This window comes from Lepeophtheirus salmonis, chromosome 6, assembly GCF_016086655.4.
Source record: "Lepeophtheirus salmonis chromosome 6, UVic_Lsal_1.4, whole genome shotgun sequence".
Taxonomy (NCBI): Eukaryota; Metazoa; Arthropoda; class Copepoda; order Siphonostomatoida; family Caligidae; genus Lepeophtheirus; species Lepeophtheirus salmonis.
The window spans coordinates 21,726,798-21,752,468 of NC_052136.2; the positions used below are offsets into that span (position 1 = coordinate 21,726,798).

At 30.5% G+C, this 25,671-nt stretch overlaps 1 protein-coding gene across 3 annotated transcripts in view; it reads left to right on the plus strand.

Annotated features, from left to right (window-relative positions):
- The window catches only part of fra (neogenin protein frazzled), a 290,853-nt gene that overhangs the window by 47,548 nt on the left and 217,634 nt on the right, over positions 1 to 25,671 (plus strand). The window lies entirely within an intron of this gene.

Sequence of the window (25,671 nt, forward strand, 5' to 3'; positions counted from 1 at the left end):
TATGGCACACATATCAAGTCATGAAAAAGAGTTTAAGAAGAAGTTTATTAAGAGAAAATCTTCCGATAAAATAGAACGTAAAATAAAATCATAAGTGACTGATATAGTGACAGAAGTTGAAAAAATTGCAAGTGATGAAAGTTTTGAGAATACTTAAGGTTCTGGTATTAGTGAGGATTCAGAATACACTAATACAACAAATGGATGCTCATCAAAACTAAGTACAACACAAGTAGTTAGTTATTTTATACCTTGGAGAATGGGAATCTATAAGTTTGCTTGTGTTTTGTAAAAAAGTCAAATTTAAAGATATCTTACTTTTAATAATTAATTTGTATTAATAATATTTTAAAAAAATGAGCTGTAACTAACCCAAGACATTCCTATAGCCAAGAGGACGATAATCTAAGGGAGAGTGAGAAAATTGAGTAAGGACAAAATATGTATCCATAGATGTCCCTAGCTATGTGAAATTTAATTAATATTAATAATTTAAGTATCTATTTTCACATATATAGGGACATCTTATCTCCAAACATTTGATAGCTACTTTACAAATTTATGAAATATATGTTTTTATATCGGAGGAACAGTTGACACTTTTTCCCCAACCTAATTAATTAATTTTGTTAACAATATGGTAAAATCCACCTTTTGTTTTAGTTTTAGAAAAAACGCTCAAAACAAAATTTCCAAATATTCATTTCAAAATATTAGTCCATTCTCCTTGCTCCAAATGTGAAAACTGAAACAGAATATGCTGATCCTACTCATTTTTTTCGCCACCCTAAGTCACCAAAGAGTAACAATCTATCTTGTTTTTCTTCGGAAGTAGGAATAGTGTAAATATAATCCCACTTATACTATAGATTTACAAAAAGTTGTTTACCCTTTACATTTTTTTTCTGTATTATGTTTTTAATAATGTAGATTTCCAAGATTTTAGAAATATTCAGTCCAGAAAGGGATACTTCTGTTACCAGGGCTTATTTGCCAACATATTTATTACCATACATTAGACACACTTACCTACTTAAGTAATGACTTCCACGCATGAAAGGTTATAACATTTTGCATTATTCTTTTTGACTTTATTTACATATTTGTTTTTAAATTTATTAGAGCCATCCTTTAAAAATGTGTCCATTCAAATGAAATTTATTTAAAGATTCACTATTAAACTTCTTTTTCTTTGTTGCATTTCGGATTAGCAACTAAGTTTTTCATATCAATGAAGAGTTACATAAGTATATAATACAAAATGTAAATAATACATTTTTTTTTTTAAAATAACTAAAAACTGAATGGCAAATATAATTATATTAAGAGATGTCAAAAAACCATTTTGACATGGAATGATGGTATTGAAAGTAAAGAAATAATTGAAGTTTTACATTAATAGTTATAAGACTTTCTTTTAAATTTTATTTTATTTATCAAGGAAATAGTATTGCTTGGTGCTGCGGTATTATAGTGATACTGGGGTACTGATGCACTTAGAAGGTACTATACTAAACTGATATTGAAACTGGTACTTGCAACTCTGCTACGTCATATCAGTATTGATCCACGGATGACATAGAGTGTGAGGACACAAAACTTGCGTTTTTGAGAAATCAAGGAAAGACAACTCCAAACCAATTAGTGCTATGTTTAAACACTATATTTAGGAATATTTTTAATTCGTTATGTTCTTGGCGTATCGAGCTGTCATGATGGTAGCTCGGAAAAAATCCTAATTGGTATGAGAGGTGCTGCAGACATTCTTCTCCAACATATCTCAAACTACAAAGTCCAGAGGATTGAGGTAAGGACTAGGGGAGGCCCGAGGTGAAGGCAGGCAAAATGTCACCCATATTGTTGCTGCAGAATTTATGGTTCTTCTTGGCTGTATGCGGATGTAATGGTTTTCTTGATGTTGTAGAAAGTCCGGATGGAGATGCTAACGGTCTCTGTAGCCTTTTCGGCACTCAACCCGGCGCAGAGGAGATCGACCAGTGTTGCATTTTTCCTCGGTCGATTAACTATAAAAATAACCTTACATGCAGTAGCAAGTGATGATCTAACTTATTATTTGTTGCAAATTGTTCTGAAAATAGAAAAATGATTGCATAACTTGATCTATTTTTTCAATTTTTTGGTGCAAAAATGTTCAATCTGAAGCAAGCCATTTTTTTAAACAAATGTACACCTTTTTTATGCACAGTCTGTGCAAAATGTATTATTGATTCAATAAGAAGAGATAGTACTATTTTGTTCCTTGTCAATGCTTTATCATTTGTGTTCAATCATTTTTTTTTATTGAAAAAAACAACAAAAAAACAAAAACAAATATACACACAAACAACTTCCTAGCTACCGATAGGGGGACTAAGCTAGAACTTGTTGAGAGTATCCATGATTCTGATTTTCTTATGAAGTAATAGTTAGCAACTAAGATAGTGACAATGAGATATTAGAGGAGCAAGCTCTTAAAAGCCCATCTAATTTTGAAAGTAATTATTTATCTTGAAATTTGTTTTTTTTTTTTTTTTTTTGGATTTTCGCAAAAATCCTGGCTAGTAAAATTTTGTCTGCGCAAATAGATTTCAAATATCATTTTTACAAATAGGAAAGGCTACAAATTACTAAATTTCGTGTACTGGGCACTAGTATAAAGTAATAACACCATTGTAAAATATTAATGCTTATAAAAATATCTAAAAAATGGAAATTTAACCACAACATATCTATTTACAAATCATTTGCTTATAATCGAGTTTATTTTTTTTTTAAAGATATTATTTTTTTGTTTTCTCCTGAGTATGGTTTTGACATTCTACGTAATTGAATACTCTCTCTACATAACTTGATGTTATTTCACAATCTAATTGATTTGACTGAATCGGAACTTTTTGGTATTTCTCGACAGAAAATAATTTTTGTTTACAAAAAGTATCAAAATTAAATGCAACTCCAATTTCTGAATTGACAGTTCCGTACAAAATTACAAAAAAATACAACTTCTTTTTTATTCGTGTTTATGTAAATACAACGGATTAACATAGTTGAATACAGGTAGATTTATTCATTGTTGTACAGGTGTACATAGTGCATTGGTAGTATTGATTACCATTGACATATTCAAAAGGGATTGTTTATTTGTTTAAAAGGGATATTTGAGTTAAATTCTCTTTTGTCTTCAAGAATGGATTATTTTTCACAAAAATACTCTCATCTTTTAACAATAAAAAGTTAATGAAATATTAAAAGTTATTTAAAAATACTACTTTATGTTTTTCTCTATAGAGGGTCATTGGGATTACACAGGTAATACATATGCTGATGCACTTGCCAAGAATGGGGAATCGTGCTTGAGGAATCTTAAGTGGAAGTTGCCAAAAGTGCAGCGTTGGTTGGTATTGATAAGTCCATCACAGGAAGACTTGGAAACAGGAATTGATAGAATACATAACATAATGACAAGTAAATTTTTTTTTTAGATGGACCTAGTTTGGAGGGGATACATTTTATTAGTCAAAGAGCATCACCCATTCTCCCTACCCTTTTTAGTCATTGGTCCAATCTTTTTGGCCATTCAACACTGGACTGATCCGTCCTTCAGTTCAAACTGTCTCTTTATTTTCTTCACTCCTAGCTAGGATTGAAAAATATATAAGCGAAGGAAATAATGAATTATAACAATAACATATAATAGTCAAGTATTATACGTTCTACGCTCACAGTTCAAGGGTTCTAAGAAACAATTTGTCTGTCCTTCAGTCCTAGCTATCTTTTTATGTTCTTCATTTCTAGCAAGGTTTGAAGAATACAAAAATGAAGAAAATAATGAATGATAGCTAAAACGTAAAAATACTTTCTAACTACACACTTCATGTGACACATTTAGTAAACTACGTCTTTTCTGGTGTTGGAGCTAACATAAAAAACCGCTAAAGACCGGTCCTAGGACTGACATATTTATTAAGACTATACTAATAGAATTGCTGTCTTTTTAGGCTTCTTTTAGACCAAACCAGATATCATACAATAAAAGATAATAATTCAAAAGCTTAAAAAGTCTTGTTATTCATTAAACAAATATTTTGTAAATATTTTTTAATTTCTTATGCATTTACAATTTTTTAACTGTTGCAACTGTTCCATGTGCATTTCAATAGAAAATAAATAAAATAGGTACTATCGATGTGATACCTGATTAATGTTTGCTAGCTGGATAAAATACTTTCATTTTTAGACTTATCCAACGCTATTGGTATAGTTAAGAAGACTGGCTATTATAATGACGGTTTTTTTAATTTGTGCAATTATGTTTATACGCTATTTTAGGGTCTTGTTTTGGTTGTATAAATTCTTTTACTTATATTCAGGGGGGTATTTTACACGGGTTACAGCATTTAATTATGGTTTATGTTTCTTGAGGGGAAGTAGCTATCCCGCCAGCGTAACCATAAGGCTTCTAGTTAAAAAATGTTCTTATATATATGCAAGTGTATTTTCATGATTGCTAAACATATTATATGTTTTTTATAGCACAAAACTATAAAACATACACTTGATATGTTTTGGATGATGTGTAAGTTTGTTGCGAGTAAGGATTCAACATATATTTAACTAGGTATGTAGGAGACAAGCAACTCAACAAAGGAAACATGGATAAACAAAATTTAATAGATTTCTCTAAGGACAATCTCATCTTATAATATGTACAATGTACATATATTTATTTATACTTATAATAAACACTGTAATACTTAGCTTCGTTGCGGTTTATTTATATATTCGAAGTAGGTAAAGACAAAGAAAATTCATAGTTAAAATAAATAAATAAATATAAATTAAAGTTTTGTATGTACTTTTTTTCTTTTTCTTCTCATGCATTAAATTTATAATTCGTTATTTTGGTCCACAAAGAGGAAAAAGTAGATGTATGTTTGTTGTATACCTACATTTGTGGCCTGCCAATACAAAAGCAAGCTAGAATGATTATTCTTATTAGTCCTAAAAAGTATTCAACTTAAAGTAGCCGAAATTGATCTTCTCAATAAAATAATGGGAAATTGATACACCTTATTTGAAATGGATCATCCCCGGGGCCCTATATACATATGTCTCTTAAAACAAAAAAAAGGTTTTAAACTACATTTAAATTTTTTTGGTATCTTAGAGCATCATAGAAATTTAAAAACGAAGTCTACCATTAACTCAAATATGTCTATCAATTATTTGGCTATATTAAATAAAAAATCAAAGGGATTTTCTCTTTTTCTTGATTTTTGTTCAGTATTGTTTTTATGTTGACGGGCATATATGTGTGTAATAGTGAAGGGTCCAGTTGATAGCCGTACCTGTGGACTCGTTTATCGGAATGTCAATGTGGAAAACTAATATTACTCTGCCGGGAATTACTCGTCAGCGGACAACTTTAAAAAATTTCGGATCTTTATTTAATGGCGAGTACCGGTGTTTGTCTGGGTATTTGTTATATATATAAATCACAATTCATGGGTAACTATAAATCTTTACTTTTTATTGGTACATACCTAACCAAACAATGTAGTTTATAGCTTTTAGTGACTGTCATTTGTCTTGAAAACTTAACAAGAAATCCCTATGATTATTTTTTTCACCTGTGTCTCTCTAAAGTTATTGGCTACATGTAGTGTTCGACCGTGAAAAAAACTTAAAAAGGCAGATGTCCTATCAGTCCGGTCCTAATGAAATTTATCAGTCCTATCACTGACTAGCGGTTTTTTTTGGTTACAAGAGCAGCTGAAACATTTACTAGTAATATAATTTTTGCTATTAAGCATAAACTCTTTTAAAGAAACAATACTACTTAGAGTTTGAAGCTGGATATGTATGGCTAGAACATATATTAATCAAGTATTATACATTTCTATGTATAATTATTTTCTTCGTTTAAGATAGCTAATACTGAAAGGGAGGGTGAACTGATTAAGAAATCAGTCCAAATACCTTGTTATAGTATTTCAAAAAGTGTAGGGACAATGCTCTCCCATTCTTTCACACATATGCTAATGACTATTGAATAAATTAGTTGCATTGGAATGTTTTTTATGATTAAGACTATACACATAGTCAAAAGATTACTCGTAGTATCTAAATACTCGGTTCTACCCAAGTTCAATTGCCTGATGTCCACTTTTTATATCGATTTTTTTTTCCAGTGAAGTTCGTTATAGCAAAGTTTTATATATCAAAGTTTATTTGGGTGGGTTCTTTTCAGCTCGAAAATTCTTCTTCGGGAGTAGATTCACACTTAACATACAATAATTCCGAAAACCTGCGAACGAATTATCAAGAGAGAGTCATAATTTTTTTTCTTCTTCTTCACTCGATAATTTACACCTCTACATGTATTATCTAATTACTAAATTAATTTAAATTTGTTAATTAATTTACAAAATAGTTTTTATAAAACTGTCAGCTTATATTAAGATCCTTGACAATCTCATTTTCAAATAAAAATTATCACCTAATTAAATTTATTTCTGAAAATTGCTCTAATACATTGAAATTATGTGTGTCAGCTTTTTTTCTATCATTACTGTAGTCTTTACCAAGTTTTTTTTGTTTCGATTTTTTTCTTTGCAAATATATTTATAATTGAACGATGATAAATGATAATAAAGTTATGTCTTAAGCTTTATTGTGTCATTCTGGTGGTTTAAAAAAGAAAAAAAATCATGAAATATCCTAAACAAGTGATTTTTTTGGCGAAAAACTTTATTTACTTCCCAATAGGACGAGATTTAAGCTTAATATATTTTTTTATGCGTTTTGGCATCCCTTCATACAGATTATTCAAAGTATCTCGGGAATTTTTTTTCCCAAGCTTTTGTCAGTTTTTTTTTTTTTTTTTATTCATCCTCTGAAGTTGCTATTGGCCGGAATCCAAGTTGTCTGAACACTATTTTTGTGCCTTTTTGGAGTGGTGTGCACCATCCTGCTGGAAAATGGCTCTTGATGTGTCAGACAACATTTTCCTCTTCAAAGGAGGCCCAGTTTCTTCAGTACGAGACAAATCTAACATCAGAGACTTGCTGAAGATCTCCGTTACGTAGTACTCGTCCGTCACTGTTGGGGTTTGTGGAATCAGGTGAAGATCTGACACTACCTGGTGGCTGATAACGGCACAAATCTGAATTTTCAGAGGAAATTTCACAGTTGGAGTGGGTTCCACATCTCCTTTATCTCTTGCCCAACCCCGATCTGTTTGGGGCGTGAAATAGCTCAAATCGACTTTCAACACTGAAGAGGATACATTTTCAGTCATCTGCAGTCCATTGTTTCCACATATGACAGAATTGAAACTTGCCTTTCCTTTGGCTTCCTGAAATTTTGGGGTGAAGACAAGGTTTGGATGACAAATCATTCAAAGAGTGCATCAGGTAGTTGTGAATAGATGACTTGGATAGCCCTTTGAAGTCAATCTTGCTGCAAGTTTCCTCGTGGATTGCCTCTTTTTGGTCAAAGATTTTGAAAACTTGTTAAATTTTTTTCTTCCTTCCTTGACTCTTCTGATTTGTAAGGGTTTGTCCATCCTTCCTTTTCTTACACGAATTCTCAATGGTCCTGAGAGGAATTTGTAACTATTAAACAACATCTCCTTGGCCTGATCCACCCTCTATCATGCCATGCCAACAGCCTTGGCCCTAGTCTCGAAAGAGTGTTCTCTCACCATTTGAGTTTCAACTGTCATCCTCTGGTATTTTCTGAGACCTTTAATACTGATGTATGATGCAATCATCAAAAATAATTGCATAAGAAAAATTCAATATTCCCTAATGATTCTGTCAGCCAAATTTCATTTTATTCCGACCAAAAAAAAATTTTTTTAACTATAAAACGGATATTTTTAATACTACCATCAATTTTTGGACATACTGTACATTAGTTACAGACCTAATTTGTAACACCAACAAATTAAGTAGTTAATGTCAAACTTCTCTCTACATTTGGACCTTGTAAATAATCTAATCTATTTGTTTGATGACTAACAACTCTAAGCCAAGCTCTGTCAATCAAACATCCTACATTTAGTTTTAACATCTGAATCGTCTTTATTTCCATTTAAATCATATAGTATATATAAGTTCATGATCTTAAAAATGTTTCATCCTAAGAAATTCCAATCATACAAAACTAAAGGATTGCCAATTAAAGATGGAATTAAAAATTTCGCCCACTTCATTTTTATAAACACATAATATTTTCTATATAATAATGTGCTTCCATGGAATAGAGCATTTCAAAATAACATCTTCATAACATCACAATTCACAAGTTAAGGAATAGTGTAAGGATTAGAGAAAAATAGTGGAAACAATTTTTCTACGTTGAATGTGTTGGTAAACTCAAGTCTATTTTTAACGGTAACATGAGACCAATACACCTTTTACTACCTAGGAATAGTGATGGAATATTTCATAGTTATTTTTTTACTTTCAAAAACTACTTACTATTTGACGACAATATTGATCTGATTTAATTCATGAGTTTCAAACACCATCATCACTAAGAATGAATATGATGTAATAATTCACTTGGTCAAAATCGTCTCACTATTTCCTGACGTAAATACTAATTAGTAATAATATATCGGTTAAGTTCAAAACATCGACATAAAAGAAAACTTGCTATATCGAGTTTCACTATAAAAACACGCTTAAAATAATCCTCACTAATAAAAAGCTAGCCTATATAAATTTTAACAAAAAAAAAAAAAATGTATGAAAGCCATATTAACCGTGTCAAACCGGTTACAAAAAAATACCCGACACCCTTCCCGAGTAACTGACTACAGGCTAACATCTGTTTCTATTTTGTTGACTAATTAAAACAAATTGGTCAGCCCCACCTTACGTTGGGATTTTTTTTTCCTTTTTTTCACGATAATAACATCAAAATATATAATTTTTTTTAAAGAGAAAATCATTCATTTTATGATTATTGTTATTTTTGATTTTCTTTATGTTCGTTGTTTATACTTATGTATGTCCCACCCTCTATGGAGATATATAGCCCGTGGTTTTTTTTATGTTCATGGCTCATTTAGTCGTCACGAAGGGTGGTCAAAAATAAGAGTTGAAATGAGTTAATGCCAGATGAAAGGACAGAATTGAGTCCTCCACTATATAGATCATTATAATTCATAATTAAGGAATAAAGGAATAAATTCCGAGCAGTTATCCATCAATTGCTTTAATACAGTGGTTCTTAACCTTTTTACATCTATTTCCAAATTTTAGTAATTCAATTTCTCCCTGAATTAATTTTTTATTAATACTAATTGGAAACAAAACTTGCTATAGCATGAATAGATTACGTAAAACAATCAAGTAAAACCCACTCAGAACTAATTTTTAATATGTCTGAATAATATATTGTTATTTCATATATCATCCTGCAAAAGCAAGACCGCCTTCACACGCCGATGAACAGACTCTTGACAATTCACAGCGTGTCCATGGCGTACCGCGCAGTCATAATGGCAGCTTGGAGCGAATCCAAATTTGAATGAGAGGTGCGGCAGAATGTCTTCTTCAAGACACAATAAACTGCAATATCTAAGGGCTTGAGATCAGGGACGGAGGAAAACCACAGGAGACAGGCTAGAAGGCAGCCATGTTATTGTTGGAGAAGTTTTAGCACTTTTTGGGTTAAATTGACTTATTGATGTTATATGCAGTCTGCATAGAGATGCCAAATGCCTTTCCAGCCTTATCAAAGTTGATAATGGTGCAGAAAAATTGTACATGTGTTGTTTTTTTGTAATTTCTCCAAAAAATGTACACTATGAGACAAGGGATAAACAAATCTTCTTTATTGTGTTTGAGCTGTCGTTTGGTTGCCAAATGCTAACTTTCCAACAGGCGAAGAACAATTGCATTATAGAGTTTCCATTTCGGATTAAAGTTATAATTTAATGCATCATTGCCGTAACTAATTACTTGTAATAGTCGAAGTGTACATAAATCCTTATTATTATTTATTTAATAATAATTGAAAAAAATTACAATTTTTCTTTTGAATAAGAATTCAAAACTCTATATTGTGTCTAGTTGATGAAATTGCATATTAAGCAAATCTCAATTATTTGTTACCTGAACTAGATTTTAAAACAGCCGATTAAACAAATTTTTATTTTAAATTAATAAACTTATATATAAATGCTATAGTTATAACAAAACAATTTAAATACAAAAGAATCATCGATGGAATTTGTAATTTAATAGATTAAATACGTATAATTAATGTGTTTTTGACGTAACTTGTACCTAAGTCATCGATGTATTTTCTTTTAAGTTATTAAATAGCTAACAAAAGATTATAATCCAAAGCATTCTACATATTTGTAACTTTTTATTCATTTTTTGGAATCTTGAAAAAATCAAATTTAAAAAAAAATTGTGTACTTATTGACAAGTTTTTTTATACTACTTCAACGTTGACTCCAAATTTATCATCATTATCCTAAATTTAATTATTTTATGGTGTTGAATTGAAAATTCTAAAGTTTGATTTGCTCTGTCTGAGCGATATTTTGTGAAAAATATAAGTTAAACATTATAATTGATTTTGAATCACGAAAAGAAAAAATATTCAGAAAGAAGGTCACCACTAGAACTGTAAATTTTAAGGATTTTTTAGCGAGCGAGTCGTTATTATTGTCAACCTAAGCAGTGTTTCTTATTTTTTAAAGCTGTTATCTTTATTATTTCACTCTTAAAGAGAGAATATCTTTTTATAAAGTGTTTGTGTCCTAGATAGACGGAGAGTAACAACAACGATTTGTTGGCAAGTTATAATTGTAAGTCTTTGTTAGATTTGGAGTATAATTTACTAAATACAGTGTTGGATATATGTCTACTTCCTTTATTGCTCTCTCATAGCTGATTGCAGCTTATCTAATTTTACATCATGACAACGTGATACTCTCTTCATAAACAATCTCAAAATTATCAGAGTTAAGATTTTAATATTCAGACAGTTTTCGTACATAAAAAAATACTTATGATTTAAAACCCTTGTAATCCCCAAGAAATACAAGTTTAATTGAAGTAAACCAATTATTAAAAGGTTTATATATATATATTTTTTTTTATCTATATATAAATTAAAGTACAAAACACAAAATATTCCATTCAAGGCTTATAAAATTTAATTTTGTATTTGCGAAGTATTACAATCTGAAAAAAATAAACAATTTTAATACAAAATAGATAGGATAAAAGTTTAAAAAAAAATTTGTGCATCCATAGAAATAAATTGATATTGAATATTTTTTAAGATTTTTTTGTGTTGAGCATCCCCCCCCCCTACCTTGCGTCCTTCAAAAAGTATTGGCGTTAGTATTTTAAGGGAAAGAAGCGAAGAGTTAATAAGTTAGTATAGTAAAATATTTTTTTATTTTATAAATTAGGGTAATGCAGAAAAACGTTAATAGTTCGTTTATTTAAAATTTTAATTTGATTTTCTGTAGAATATAAACATTTTCATTTAAAATGGTATCCTCCAGCCTTTACAACTCCCGTCAAATTCCTACTAAAGTCCTTGACGCGGAACAGATAACTTCATGACCGATTTGGTCCCATGTCTTACGAAGTCCTTATAATTCATTGTACCTGCCTTTGGTTAAAATATGGGCTTCAATTCGGACACCCCTAGGTTTCAACAAAAGGAAGGAAGAAAAATTTGCAGTGTGTTAGGGAAGGCTGCTAGAAGGTACAAGGATCGTTCCCAAACTCATACTCCGCCCAGGGCTTGACATGAGCCTGGAGTATGTCCTTCAGGTAGTTCTTCATATTTACCTTACATCAGATGGAATAAAGATCAATGTCGTCTTTACCCCTCCCAGGGACCTGACCTAGACAACAAATGACGCAGGTTTTGTGATTTGTATACATGTTTGGTATCACTGTATCCTTCCTTACGGTCATTCTAGACGTTGAAGGTCATTTCCACGGTGAAATTATTCTCGTCTGTGAAAGCATAGCTTTCCTTAACAACTCACGACATCGAACCAAAAAGATTTTCAATGTGACCTGAGAGGGCATTTGGCGGCGCTGTTTTTTTAAAAATAAAAACCATCAGCTCCTTCCTTAAAAGCTGGTTTTTCCCATGTTGTTGTCCTTGGCCCAGGTTCGGACAGACCTCACATCATTTCTTTGAATCTTCTCCCTCACAGCTTTGATGACTTTCGGCGTACTTTTTGATCTTGTCCGTTTTGAATAGTCTTGTCTCTTCTAGGTCTTCTAGATCGTGACTTTACCAATTTTACTAAGCTTGGAAATTGCACCTTGGGTTTTTCCATCTTGAATTGGGATAATGTTGGCGAAAATAATGTTTTCATGCTTAAAGAGATCACTTCAGTAAAAATAAATTGGCAGAAGAAAAATATATTGCCATACAACTTGTACAGTATATGCTTAATCTTATAGAAACATCATGATTTTTATACATAATTACAAAATGCTTCAAATGAAAATATATATACAGAATGTAATTAGTTTCTCAAGAAAAAAAACGAAATTACAGAAACACAACAATATGAAATTATTAATATATATTTTTTATAAATATGTTGGAAAAGTAATTTCCAAATGTCTACAAAATTTGTATGATAAATAGGTTACAAGAGTACATTTCACAAAATGGGGTTCCAATTGAAATATTTCTAATTTTAGAGATAAATAGCGTGTATTTTTATTTGCAGTTGTATATTTTCAAAGACAAAAATTGGCGGAGAAAAGCATGGTTTCACTTCGGGCCAATTTAATTATTAAAAAAATACCTGTCCATGTTATAATTAATTACTCCGTTTGTATAAAAAGAAAACAGTAATACATTAATTTGAAAAGATACATGTTCTTAAATTTATTTATACAAGGATAATCTAAATATTTTCTCTTTCCCTTTTTTTGACCAACTAAATGCAATTTTTATATATTTTCGATTATTAGAATAGTTAATTAATAAAAAATAAAATTGAATTCAAACAATTTACTTTCCTGGGATATTTATTCATCACTGAGACTGGAATGTCCCTGTAATATCTTGTGCACATTTTATTTTTTGCTACACCCTCACTGTAATATCTTAATTTATCATATCCTTTCTGTATAAGTTGTTTAACGATTTTGCTTTATTAGTTTCTGAGTCTTTATCAAATTTTTGAATCAATTATTGATGTTTCAAGTATTGTTTTTATGCATTCGTATTATTTATACTGGAAAACGTAAGATTAACCCAAATTGGCAATCGCAGAATCAAGTGCTTTTTCTAAAATAAAAACTAACATCAAAGAATGAGCTGTAATTCTGATTCATATGTACGAGTATTATCATTTATTACAGTTGTAAGTGATTATAAAAAAATTTGAATACTTTCGTCAAGATACAGGAAATGACCAAATTAATTTATGAAATTATTCTTATAATTTTATAAAAATTGTTATTAAATAATTTATTATTACAAAAATGCTCAAAAAGTGAGAAGATACAATCTGAACACACACTCAACTTAAATAACAATCATTGTCTAAAAACATAAAATTACTACAGAGTTTTTAATTCAACCTGGAACCGTACCGAAGGGTTTTAAACGTGTATGATCATTGCCTGGAACCGGTTTATATGTACATTATATTCTCTATTAGTGTTGTAACATTTGTCAAACTACAAGTCTGAAAGTGAATTTATAACCAGAAGAACCGAATGTGATGTCGAATTAGAATTGAGAATTTTGACTTGAATTGAGAAAAATATTGGCGTTGGACTATATATATATATATATATATTGTTTTTTAATTGTCCCATCACTAATTTATATACCCCAATGATGAATTTAAAATAATTAGTTGAAATGATGATAAGAGATGTATTAGTATACAAAATTTAATATTACTTATCTCCATTAATTACATAAACATGATATAGTACGAATTCATTACACGAGAGTTTTAAATAAATGACAATGTCATTTTTTTTGAAACATTACCCCTAGCTGGTCAAAAAAGGAGGTAGAAAAAGTGTATGCGTTTTATGTATATAGTATTTCTGGTTTTATTTGTTATATTTTATCTGTACTAGTTCCAATTTTTTATCAATCTGACATGAAAGTATCCATTAAGATCGATAATTAGAATGATCAATATTTTAATTAAATAATACACTTTAAGACGAAAAAATTGCAATAGTACGCTTTGCTTATACAAATTGCAACTTTTAAGGACACTGCAATTTGTACATAGAATATGCAAATGTAAATAAAAGCACATTATTTCATACATCAAAAGAAGTCTTATTATCATTTAATTAGATAAAAAGATATATATTTTAAACTCAATTTTTCAAATAGTAGATTCTATATCCTCTACTTAAAAGAAAAATAGAAATTGATAACCAATTATAATTAGTGATGCACTTTCATAGTATTTTAAGAAATCCAACGTACATACAATATACATGTATATGTAGGGGGAGACCGTGGACAGTTCCTAGAATTTAAAAAAAAACATCACAATTGTATAATTGAATGTAGATTATTTTGAAAGAAAAAAAAAAAAGTTGTCAACTTTTATTCATAATATTTTTTTTCTTCTTCTTCTTTTTTAACATTAAAACCTGAATTTAATCACGTAAAAAAAGCATTGTAAATTACATGCAGTACTTATTATTCAATCATCTAACAATAATATCATGGATAATTAAACTATAATGAACATTTCTACAAATTTTAATGTTCACTAATTAAAAAATTATAACGAAACACCAAAAAAAAAGTTGAATACACAAATTTCAATACTTTTCTATTGAATTATTTTCTGTTGCTTCCCCTACATCATTCGGCTTAACCATTCCTCCTCTAGTTTTATATCCTATATATTTATTCATTATTCCATTCTCATCAAAACTCTCGGTCGTTGATATTTATCCATTGATCTCTTCTTCATTCCTTGAGGTGTTGTCTGTTTAACAGTTCTTGTCATGTACCTGAATGCCTGTATTTTGAACTTTTACATATGACACAAGCAATTGCCCTTCTAGGATTCTGCGCCAACCATCTTTTGATATTCTGCAGTTCCATGGTTTCTGTACTATCTCCTCCATTCTGTTAATTAATTGCCAAACGGACGGACATAGGAAGAAGAGGTGCTCTGAATTTTCAATCGCAAAGGCAAAGAAAGTGCAGTATTTATTTTCCACTGATGATTTATTAGAAAAGAGTTAGGATGTCGTCATTAGCAAAAAAAGTTGATTTTGAAGGATCAAAATAATTTCTTATAAGTACAATATTTTTGTAATAATTAACCCTCCTGTTGTCTAAGGGTCAAAATGACCCATCGTATAGTTTAACTAACCATAAAAACCAATAAAATAACGTATTTTCGGCCTTATTTTTTTTTTTTACTTTTCCTAACTTGTCCCAATTATTTAAAAAATTTAAAAAAAAAATTCCCAGAAACATTTCTGTGTAAGCAGTACAAAAAAATGCACAAAATTGTCTTCCGGGTCAAAATGACCCATGATAAAATTTTAACAGAATTGAAACTTACAAAAGTAGTTGCGTAATAAAAAATGTTTCTTTGTTTGATTAGTCTCTCTAATACGCAATTTCTTATGCGTAATAGCATAATGACAATGCAATATTTGTTCTTTGTCTGTGCTTTTCAAGGGGGTATAAAGGTGGTTGGTTTTTAGAATTCACTGCATTTACATTTTTCCAAAATGAGTGTGCGTGATATTTCTGAATAAGCTTTCGATCTCATTCTTGAGGAAAACTTTGATTCCGAACTGGAAGGAGAGGACGGCTGGAGGAGGGTGGCTTGCGATGCCAAATCAAGTTATGCTTGGAAAATCCAGGGATATACAGGAAAGTTGGCCCAAGGACACCAAGAGAAAAACCAAGGGATGCGTGTTGTCCTTGATCTGACCGAGGGACTGAGGGGTCACAATGTGACTTGTGATAATTTTTTTACCTCTTATCAACTCGGACAACAGCTCCTGAAGAGGAAGATTACCATGCTTGGTACGGTTCGTAAAAACATACCTGAGCTCCCACCCGCTCTGCTTGCATTAAAAGAGTCTTCTTATCAAAATTTGCCTTCACACCCACTACCACTTTAGTTTCTTATTTTCCTAAGAAAAACTAAAATGTTGTTCTTCTAAGCACACTGCACAGAGACGGGAGCATTAGTGATCGTGACGATAGAAAGCCAATCATAATTATGGACTACAATCGAAACAAAGGAGGTGTGGACAATCTAGACATGGTAATTGGAGCATACAGCTACAGAAGGATGACTGCCCCTGGCCATCTTTCACAATATCATTGAAGCTTCCTCTTACAACGCCTTTGTAATTTAGAGAGAGATCAATCCGACCTGGATGTCTCACAAGAGCCACAAGAGAAGAGTGTTCCTGGAGCAGCTAGGAAAGGTACTTGTAGTTCCACTCATTGAAAGAAGGCCGAACAGAGGCCTCAGCTCAGATTGTGAAAGCTTTTCAGAGTGCTGGACTTCCGGATCGACCTGATGATCAAGCCTGAACTTCTACTTTCAAAGCAAGCAAGGGAAAAAGATGCCAGTTTTGCCCTAAAGAGAAGGGCAATAAGACGAATAATACATGTTTTACATGCAATAAATATATATGCAAAGGCTGTTCCTTATCATACTGTTCATCATGTGCTCAATAGATGAATTTATTTTACTATTTCTATTATTTTGTCATTGTTTTGTAAGTGTTTGTAATTATTTAGAGGAAAATTGAAAACAAATGTAGAAAAAAATTGCTTTCTCATATTTTTTTAATTATTATTTTAGCTATAAAGTTGATTTGGCAAGGGTGAAAGCAGTCATTCAATGATATTTTTTTGTGAATTAAAAAGTGGTTCTTCTGGCAAACTGTAGTCGTTAAAATATTAAAAAAAAGTCCAATAATTTTATAGCAAAGTATAGACGGGTCATTTTGACCCAAAGGGCAAAAGGTGTGTACAGAAAATGAAGACAACCCAAGGTTTAAGTCGTTTTCACATTGTTTTTACTGTAACTTATTTTGGTAAAATTATAAATTACTTTTCAGTTGATATAACTTGATAAAATTATAAATTCACTATGTAAGTAGAAATTTGAAATAGTTGAATGGTCAGTTTCTTCATTTCTAACACAAATTCGATATTTTTAAGTTGTTGACATCATTCGTGGCTAAGAAGACAGTTGTAAAAACTTTGCAAGTCTTACTCAAATACATTTTGTTGAAAGACTATTGGCTAGGATAATATTAAAATTAATTCAAAAAGTAACAAAATATATAAGTAGGTCTAACCAGCTCTGAGTAACTGAGTCCAACACAAAAAGTGTTGTAACTGTTACCGGTCTCCCCTACTGATAATGCCAAGATATGCTTTATTTTTTACAAAAAAACTTGGTTTTCTTAACAAAATCCTTTTTAATTCATTGAAAAAAAGAAAATATTTTTGTGGCCAATTTAAAGCTATGTGAACTCTGGGGTTAGTTTTATATTTTTAATTTATTTTTCATATATTTTTCTTATAGTGTTTTTGTTCCAGAAGGATTTATTTTGGTTGAATGGTTTTGTACAATATGTGCTTTAATAAATGTTATTTTAACAAAAAAAAGCCACACTTTAAATATAAAGTAAAAGAAGAGAGCGTTTGTCAACACATGATGAATGCTAAAAAAAAAGAACTAAATACACGATTATTGTAGTCAAACATATAGAGATATTAGAGGGGTCAAGTTGTTTAAACGGACCATTACGTCAGCTGTCGCTGGTATTATTACAAATCACAATAAAATTATATTTGCAGGTAGTAGTGTTATTTTTGTAATAGATTGTGTACTGAAGTTGCTATTAGTATTTTGATACTTAAGAGCGTTCTCACGTGACTTCATACTTTTGATTTCGTCCATTTTTCATAACAATTGAATCCCATTCTTCATTAATATTAATGAAAATAGTTAAATGTTGGATGTAGAGGGACTTTAAGCTTTCTGTTTATTAAAATTTCATCGCTCAAATGACTTGTGTTATTTTATATATCACTCTTAAATGTACAAAAACTATGTTGCTACAGTGTTATACAATCTTACTTCCCCAGTGCAGACACAAAATTGACTATATGAATGAAAGAATAAGTTATTTTTTCTAAACATTCTATGTTTCCCTTATCAATTTAAAAAGAAAAATAATGTACAAATCTACCCTTTTTAGGGATTTTCTTTAAATATTGTGTTGATTTCATTCAAATTCCAGTATATAATTATTGACATCAAGTAGTATTCAATGCAGGTATAAAGAATTTTAATCGATAAAGTATTTTATGAAGTTTTATGAAGAATTATTGGACTGTTTTGGATTTTGTTATAATATAAATATCAACTTTTAGCCCATAAAATGCCGTCTCTTTCAATTTTGATGTCATACAGGGGCCTTCGTAGGGTTTTTCTTTCGTGTAAGGGGTAAGTGACAAGTTCAAAAATCAAAGACGTTATAAGAGACCGTTTTCATTTACACATTGTTTGTAAAGTACATTTTTCTAGCTTAAAAAATTGGGGAGGGGGTGACGTCATAGACAGGATAATTCTCAATATATTTTTGCTGCTAGAACGAATATAGTACCATTTTAGAAGCATCAGTTCCCCGGTTACCACCATGTCTCAAAAATAATTTAGAGGATTATTGGAGAAACCAAAACTTTTAAGGGTGCTCCTACAATGTAAATGCAGGTTGGAAAAAACACGCCTTTCAGACAGCTGTTGTTGGTAGTTGCAACCAATATTGGAAAGAGTTTATTTGTTCCTCAAAAATGAGGCATTGGTCATAAAATGAAATAAACAACAAAAACAAATAATTAATAGTTTATTAATCGAGGTTCTACTTTTCTATGTGTATATTTTATAACAAAATAGGGGAAAAAAGATTAAATCAGGATCAGACACGTGATATGTCCAAAGCGTTTGCCATCTGGTTTTATCCGGGCTTAGACCATTAATATTAATCTAAATCCTACTTTTGTTTTTTCTAGATCTTTAACTTTATTTATGTTCCTCTTTCATCAATTATTCGAAAATTCGTACAATAGCAAAAAGAATATATCTCCTTATTACTTCCATTCAAGTCCTAAAACGAGACTTTTCTGATTTTCTAAGCCACACCATCATTAAACTGTAGATTTTACCCTTATATTTTATACCTGTGGAGTGTGGACTCATAATCTAAAATAGCAGCTGGAGAACATAATTTTAAACTTTGTAGATTGTACATCTCATATTCATCGTTGGGATAGTTGAGTAATAGGAACGTATAAAAACATTCTTTGAAACCTCAATATTTAATTTCAGGTTTTATAAATAACTCAGGAACTAGTAAGTATCATACCCATAAAAATTAACATAGGATCTGCTTATAGTGCTCCTTGATGTTTATTATAAACTTTTTTGGATCTAAGACATAACAACGTTGGTGTATTAATGAACTATTCCAGGCGTGTGCATCGTATATACAGGGTGTATTGTATATATTGCTCCCTGATGTATGACATATACATATTTTTGATCTAAGAAAAACAATATGTATACTAGTAGTGATGCATGTATACATGAAAAATATGTATGTTTGTTTTTGTTCTTTTATTTAAATCATAAGTCATATCCATGTACAGTATATGTTAAGATTTGAATATAATTTCAACGCTGGTATCTAAAAATAAATTAATTATCGCAGGGTTCGTTTGTTTTGGTTAGAAAGCGTTCTAAATATTTAAGTACTTTTTGTTGTCATTTTAAATTTAAAAAAAATCTTAAACTCATATAATTATTAATTCATTCTTGAGGAGAGAACACATATGAATGGATTTAAGTATTTGTAGTTACGCGTAAGTGAGATCATGACAAACAAAGAGTAACAAAATTTATAAATATTTAAAGTAAAAACTGTCTTTTAGCTTACACCGAATTACTTCGGGCAATGCCGTGTAATATCGATAGTTATATTTTAAGTTTGAAACAGAAATAGTAAGCTGACCCAAAATATGATTTGCACAAGATATTTCAAGTATATGTCTGTCCTCGGGGTAGATAAATACTCCAGTAATGTAACCCTACGTTAAGCAACTTTTCTAAGGTTGACTTTGTTTATCCGAGAATTTAAAAAATATTATATATATATAAAGTAAGCAAATTATTGAGTGATTCCTACAAAAATTAACGTATTTTCGACGTACTTCAAAAAGATAAATAAATTCATCTCTACAAAATATTTTTTTCGTTGATTCTTAGTTGGGAAGGAATTCTTTTCTATATAGAGGTTCTTATACATACAAAGATTTTTATCAGATTATCCATTTCTTTGCAACATCTCTTTTTCTTCTTCTACAACCAAGAGAGATTGATGATCCCAGTAAAAGACGAGAATAAAATAAGTTGAAGGTCCATTAAGTTACTCAAAGAATTCACAACAATAAACGAAAAACGTAACTAGTTTTTATTTATTCGAAAAATGCAATCTTTTGACTTTAAATGGATAAATATAGAATTGATGATGAGGCTAATTAGAGTTGTAGAAAACATGGACTAACCCGCATACGATATTTTTGTAGTTTGGCAAACTGAGCATTCTTTTTTATTTTCAAAAGCAGTTATAATTATCATTTAATTCTTGATAATGATTCTTGATTAATGAATTATTGCAGGCGTATACGACCTGGACTGTATTGCTCCCTGATGTATATCATTTACATATTTTTGATCTAAGAAAAATAATGTAGTAGTAGTTCTGTTGAAATTTTGCAAGCATGTGTATGTATACAAGAAAAATATTTCTTCTTGTTTTTGTTCTTATATTGAAAAAATCTCACACAAAGATTTAAGGAGTATTTTGGTGTCAACTCTCAATGTTTATTTTCACCTAGGCAATGTTCTAAGCATTGATTGGTTGAATTCAAAATGGCTTTAGTTAAGTTGTGAAAAAATCCTTTTTATTTGTGAATGAAGCATATTCCTAGAAATTGGGAGAAAAAATTGACTTACTACAAACTGAATTTTCTCACTTTTTCGGAGGTAATTTTTACGTGATGAAATAAAAGTAACGACGTCTTGAAGATACACCATCTCAGTATAGAGTAACTACATGTGAGTATGTTTATAAATTACGGAGAGAAACACTTAGGATTTTTCAGGGAGTTAAAAGTGTTAGTTGTTGTATTCAGAGTAGAATTGAAGATTGACAATACAATCATTCCTGTATATATCCTTGCTGGATACAGAGTGGGACTTGTTTTTATTTATTTCCTTTCAAATCTGTTAGTAGCTAATCCAATGAAACGTCACGACATCAAAGCTGTTCTTTTCCTTTAACATTTTTATATGGTAAATTTATAAACTTAAGTTGTGAAAAAAGTACTTCGTGATCAATATTTATCCAAATATAGTTGACAACAAGGAAAAAAATTTCTCCGCTAGGGGATCGTAGAGTATTAATCTCTCCATGCAACCTCTACCCTGAACTAATAAGGTAAAATTTGCAATGATGGAAAATTGTCAAAGTGACGTTCTCTGTGGTGTCATAATGAGCAACTTCTAAAAAGACAAAGAATCTACTCACACTAATATGCCCGTTTTGCCTCTTTTTTTATATAGCTTTAGGTCAGGGTTAAACTGTTAATTTTCAACTTTTTTTTTACACATCGACTGGGTATATTTTATACAACACAAAGAAAAATTGAGACAACTAGAGGGAAAGAGGGAGTAGAAACAAAAACGAATAACGTTTTATAAAAGAAATAATAAATATTCATCTTTTTTATCAAACTCAAGAAAAGTCTAAGACAATCACGGATTATATATATATATAAACATACATATATAATGTTATATTTTCTCTGATTAAAAGTTGAAAAAAAAAATCTTTTGGAATGAGGAACAAAAGTTTGATGGCAAAATAAAAGTTTTATGGATAGACGTATGTGTGTGCTTTTACTTATTTCTCGTAATATCAATCCATGTATGTATGTGTTTTTATATTCGCTGAGTCAACGTCTTATTAACTCTATTTTTTTATTAAATTATAAATTGTAAGTATCACTCAACCTATCCTTCTTAAAAAAATCCACCCCGAATTAGTTAGTAGTAGCCAGGCGGCTAAAGTTTTTTTTTTCTTCAAAAATAAGTGTAGTGTGAGATTTGTAGTATTCTGTTATTCATGTTATGATGACATTCAATCCCAAGTTTAAAAATAAGTTTTGACATCTGAAGAGCATGTAACCTGGCATTGGCCAGAGTTATTTTACATCAACAAACAAACACACCTTCACACGTAGTTACTCAACAATTAGATGTTCTCTCCTCAAGAATGAAAGAATAATGATAACTTCTGGAAAAAGAAATTAATATGATGTGATGAGCCAGGTAGTACTTTAGTCTTTAGAGCTCTACCAAGCTGAGCTTTCAATACATATACTCGTTAAAAATAAGTTCTCAATACATTCTCTATAAAATAGCCAGGATTGTTAAAAATATGACACCTGCATCATTATTCGAAGTAGAGAGGAAATATTCTTTGCCCAGATGTTGATTGAATAAATTACTAACCATTTTAATAACGTCCCCATATATTTTTGATAAACATAGAGACTCCCACAAAAATGTGAACGATTTGTTTCCTTTATACATTGAGAAAAGCTGCAAAAGCCACGTTTGTCATTAAAATACATGAAAACAACCTCGGAAGTCCCGGATGGTATTCTGTATTCAAGCCATCGTTCGCTCTACTTAAAAAACCCTATTTTTAATTTCCTTAGCTTTTCTTGGGGAGAGTTTTAATGATGTGTTATTACAAATATGCATTGAAAGTATATATACATTTTTTCAAGGGGAAAGTACATTTTCTTTTCGTCTAAAAGGGACTAAAAGGTGCTCTACTGAACTGTTTGTTCGAAACTAGACGAACAAAATACTAAAACTGTTTTATTCATGAGAGTTAAGATCCGCAGAAAAATCTTATTTTAGGGTAGACACACCATCTTTTAATAAAATGTTTAATTTTGTTTCAAACAATCAAATCTAACAAATTTTTAGGTGGTTTTAAAACTTTAAAAAATTATTTAATGAATGCATTAAATATGTCCTAATGGTATGTAAAGATGAAAGAAACCGAAAATAAACTTAATAATTCTAACAAGGCAATAATGTTATGGAGGAGAGTGGTTTAGCTGTCTGGTCATTCTATTAAATGCAAGCAGGCATTAAAACAAGGAAATAAAAACAAATCCCACTGTGTATATAGCAGGGACATATAGTCTGGAAATACTACAAGTACACCTATGTCCTAGTTGTATCCAACATTTATAACTCCCGTGCAACCCCTGCTTGTTACTCTAAGTCTTTTCTGAACATGAACATTATTAACTACTTTATACTTTTATGTTCTCTCTTCAAGAATTAAATACCAGCAACCAGTTGGATTGAGTCATAGTGACATGGAATTGTTCAAAATAGAGTCACCGTTTATGAATTGCGACATAAGTTGAACTTAAATTGATTTGTTTGAGACTTAAATCATTGTGCTTGACTTGAGCCCTATGACGATAATCAAATAAAGCTTAATGCCTTTTCTAAAAATACTAAAAGGCCAATCAAAATATTATCTTTCTTTATAAAAATACTTTGTGACTTCAAGCTTATAATTTGAGACTTACTGTTAATTCGATTCCATGTTTACATGCAACTTAAGTTGCCAATTGTCATGAATAGCCTTTGAATGAATCGCAGAATGTAAATTTAGAAAATACATCAAAGCTAAAAAACAATTTACTCACTCCTCTTAATGATAACTAGGAGAAGAGCACATTTTGGATGGAATTACTCCGATATCGATCCTGAATTGTACTCTGAGTCCAACAAGGAATTAAACGTTGAACTCCCGTAGAAACTTTCATTAGTACTTTTCTATTTTCATGTGCTTTATTCTTTGAAAGTTCTGAAGCAAAGCATGTAGAAATGTATTTAAAAATGAAAGTTTTTCAACTTACCCCGCTCACCCCCGCCCATCTACAATTAGTTGAAAATGTTCAAGATATTTACAATCAATTTAATTTTCCACTTTCAGCTTTTGGAATATAAAAAATTTAATAATCCTCAGAATAAATGTTTATTTTTATGGGGTTCCCATCGTCCCCCTCTCTCTCCCCCTCCTTACTATCTTATTTACTCTTAAAGTTAGGAACATCTTTATTGGGTTAAGTATATATACAATATGTATTTGTAAGCAGATATTAAATTATAGTACTGCCTGTAAAGAATACATTAATCAATGAAAACTGTGGATCTACGTCTCAATATCCCGAATCATTATTATTCGTGAGGAAAATAAATCAGGTGCTCCTAATTGCAGTATTCAGAGTCCCAAGTGTCTGACCCCAATCACACTAGGACTCAAAAAGTTTTTTTTGTTAATACGTTTAAAACGTAATTTATAAAATTGCAGCCCAATACCTAACTTAACAAGTTCATTCACCTGGTACACAAGGGTCATACACACGTCTTCATCCTTGTAAATTTTCTTTACTTTCCAGCCATTGGCCAAGAAAGCTGCAACATGTTGACATTTTATTTCCATTTTTGCTTTTAACTAAGCTTAGAAAACTTTCAACGTGAAGCACCTCATTAACAAGGCCTGTTATTATTCTTTCGGATTGGCAAAGACTTTTGTTCAAAAAGAACAATTATATGCAACAAAACCTTTCGTAACATTAACCTTTGGGTCTTAGTTTCATTGGAGTCATACACCTTGAATCAAGAATGATTTAATTAGTACTATCCGATAGCTTTCCCTCTAGACTAAAGTTTAACTGGATAGATCTAAGTATTATTCATTTAGTCCAGCATGCAATTTAATTTTGAACCGTTGGAAGACACTTTTTACGCTGAATGCACGTCTTGAAATCATTCGTTAAGATGAATAAATTTATAATTTTTTGTCCCGTCATGTCTCTTTTTTGTTGTTGGTGTTGATGTTTTTTTGCAAACATCATACAAGTGTCTATCAATTTATCACTCCAGCAAGTTAATAGTTTCAACCCTACAGAGGTATGAGTTGAATTCAATATAACTTATAATACAAATATGATTCGTACATAAATTAACAGGTCGGTGTATGCTTGAGGCTATGCCAACATAATAGTACCTTACATACCAGAGAAAGATCTAGGAAATACAAAATGAGGATTGGAGGAAATAAACACTTAGTAAGTAATCCTGAAGGCACGTTTTGAAATCATTCGTTAAGATGAATAAATTTATAATTTTTGTCCCGTCATGTCTCTTTTTTGTTGTTCTTCTTGAAAATTATCGATTTGTATTTTTGAGTATTTTTACGATTTTATTTGTATAAGTAAACTTTTGAGAGAGAAAAATATCTGTAATCACCATGAATTATTTGTTTATTCTTTGCAAAATTCTACGTTATTTTAAATATGCGCTTATATTTCATATGCAATCCATCAATCCTGAAAAAAAAAAAATAATAAAGGATTAAAAACCATCATATTTTTAGATTTTTGTTTGAAAAGAAATAATGCCTTGTATTTTTAGGTAGAATTTTCTAAATGTGCTAATACTTATGCTTC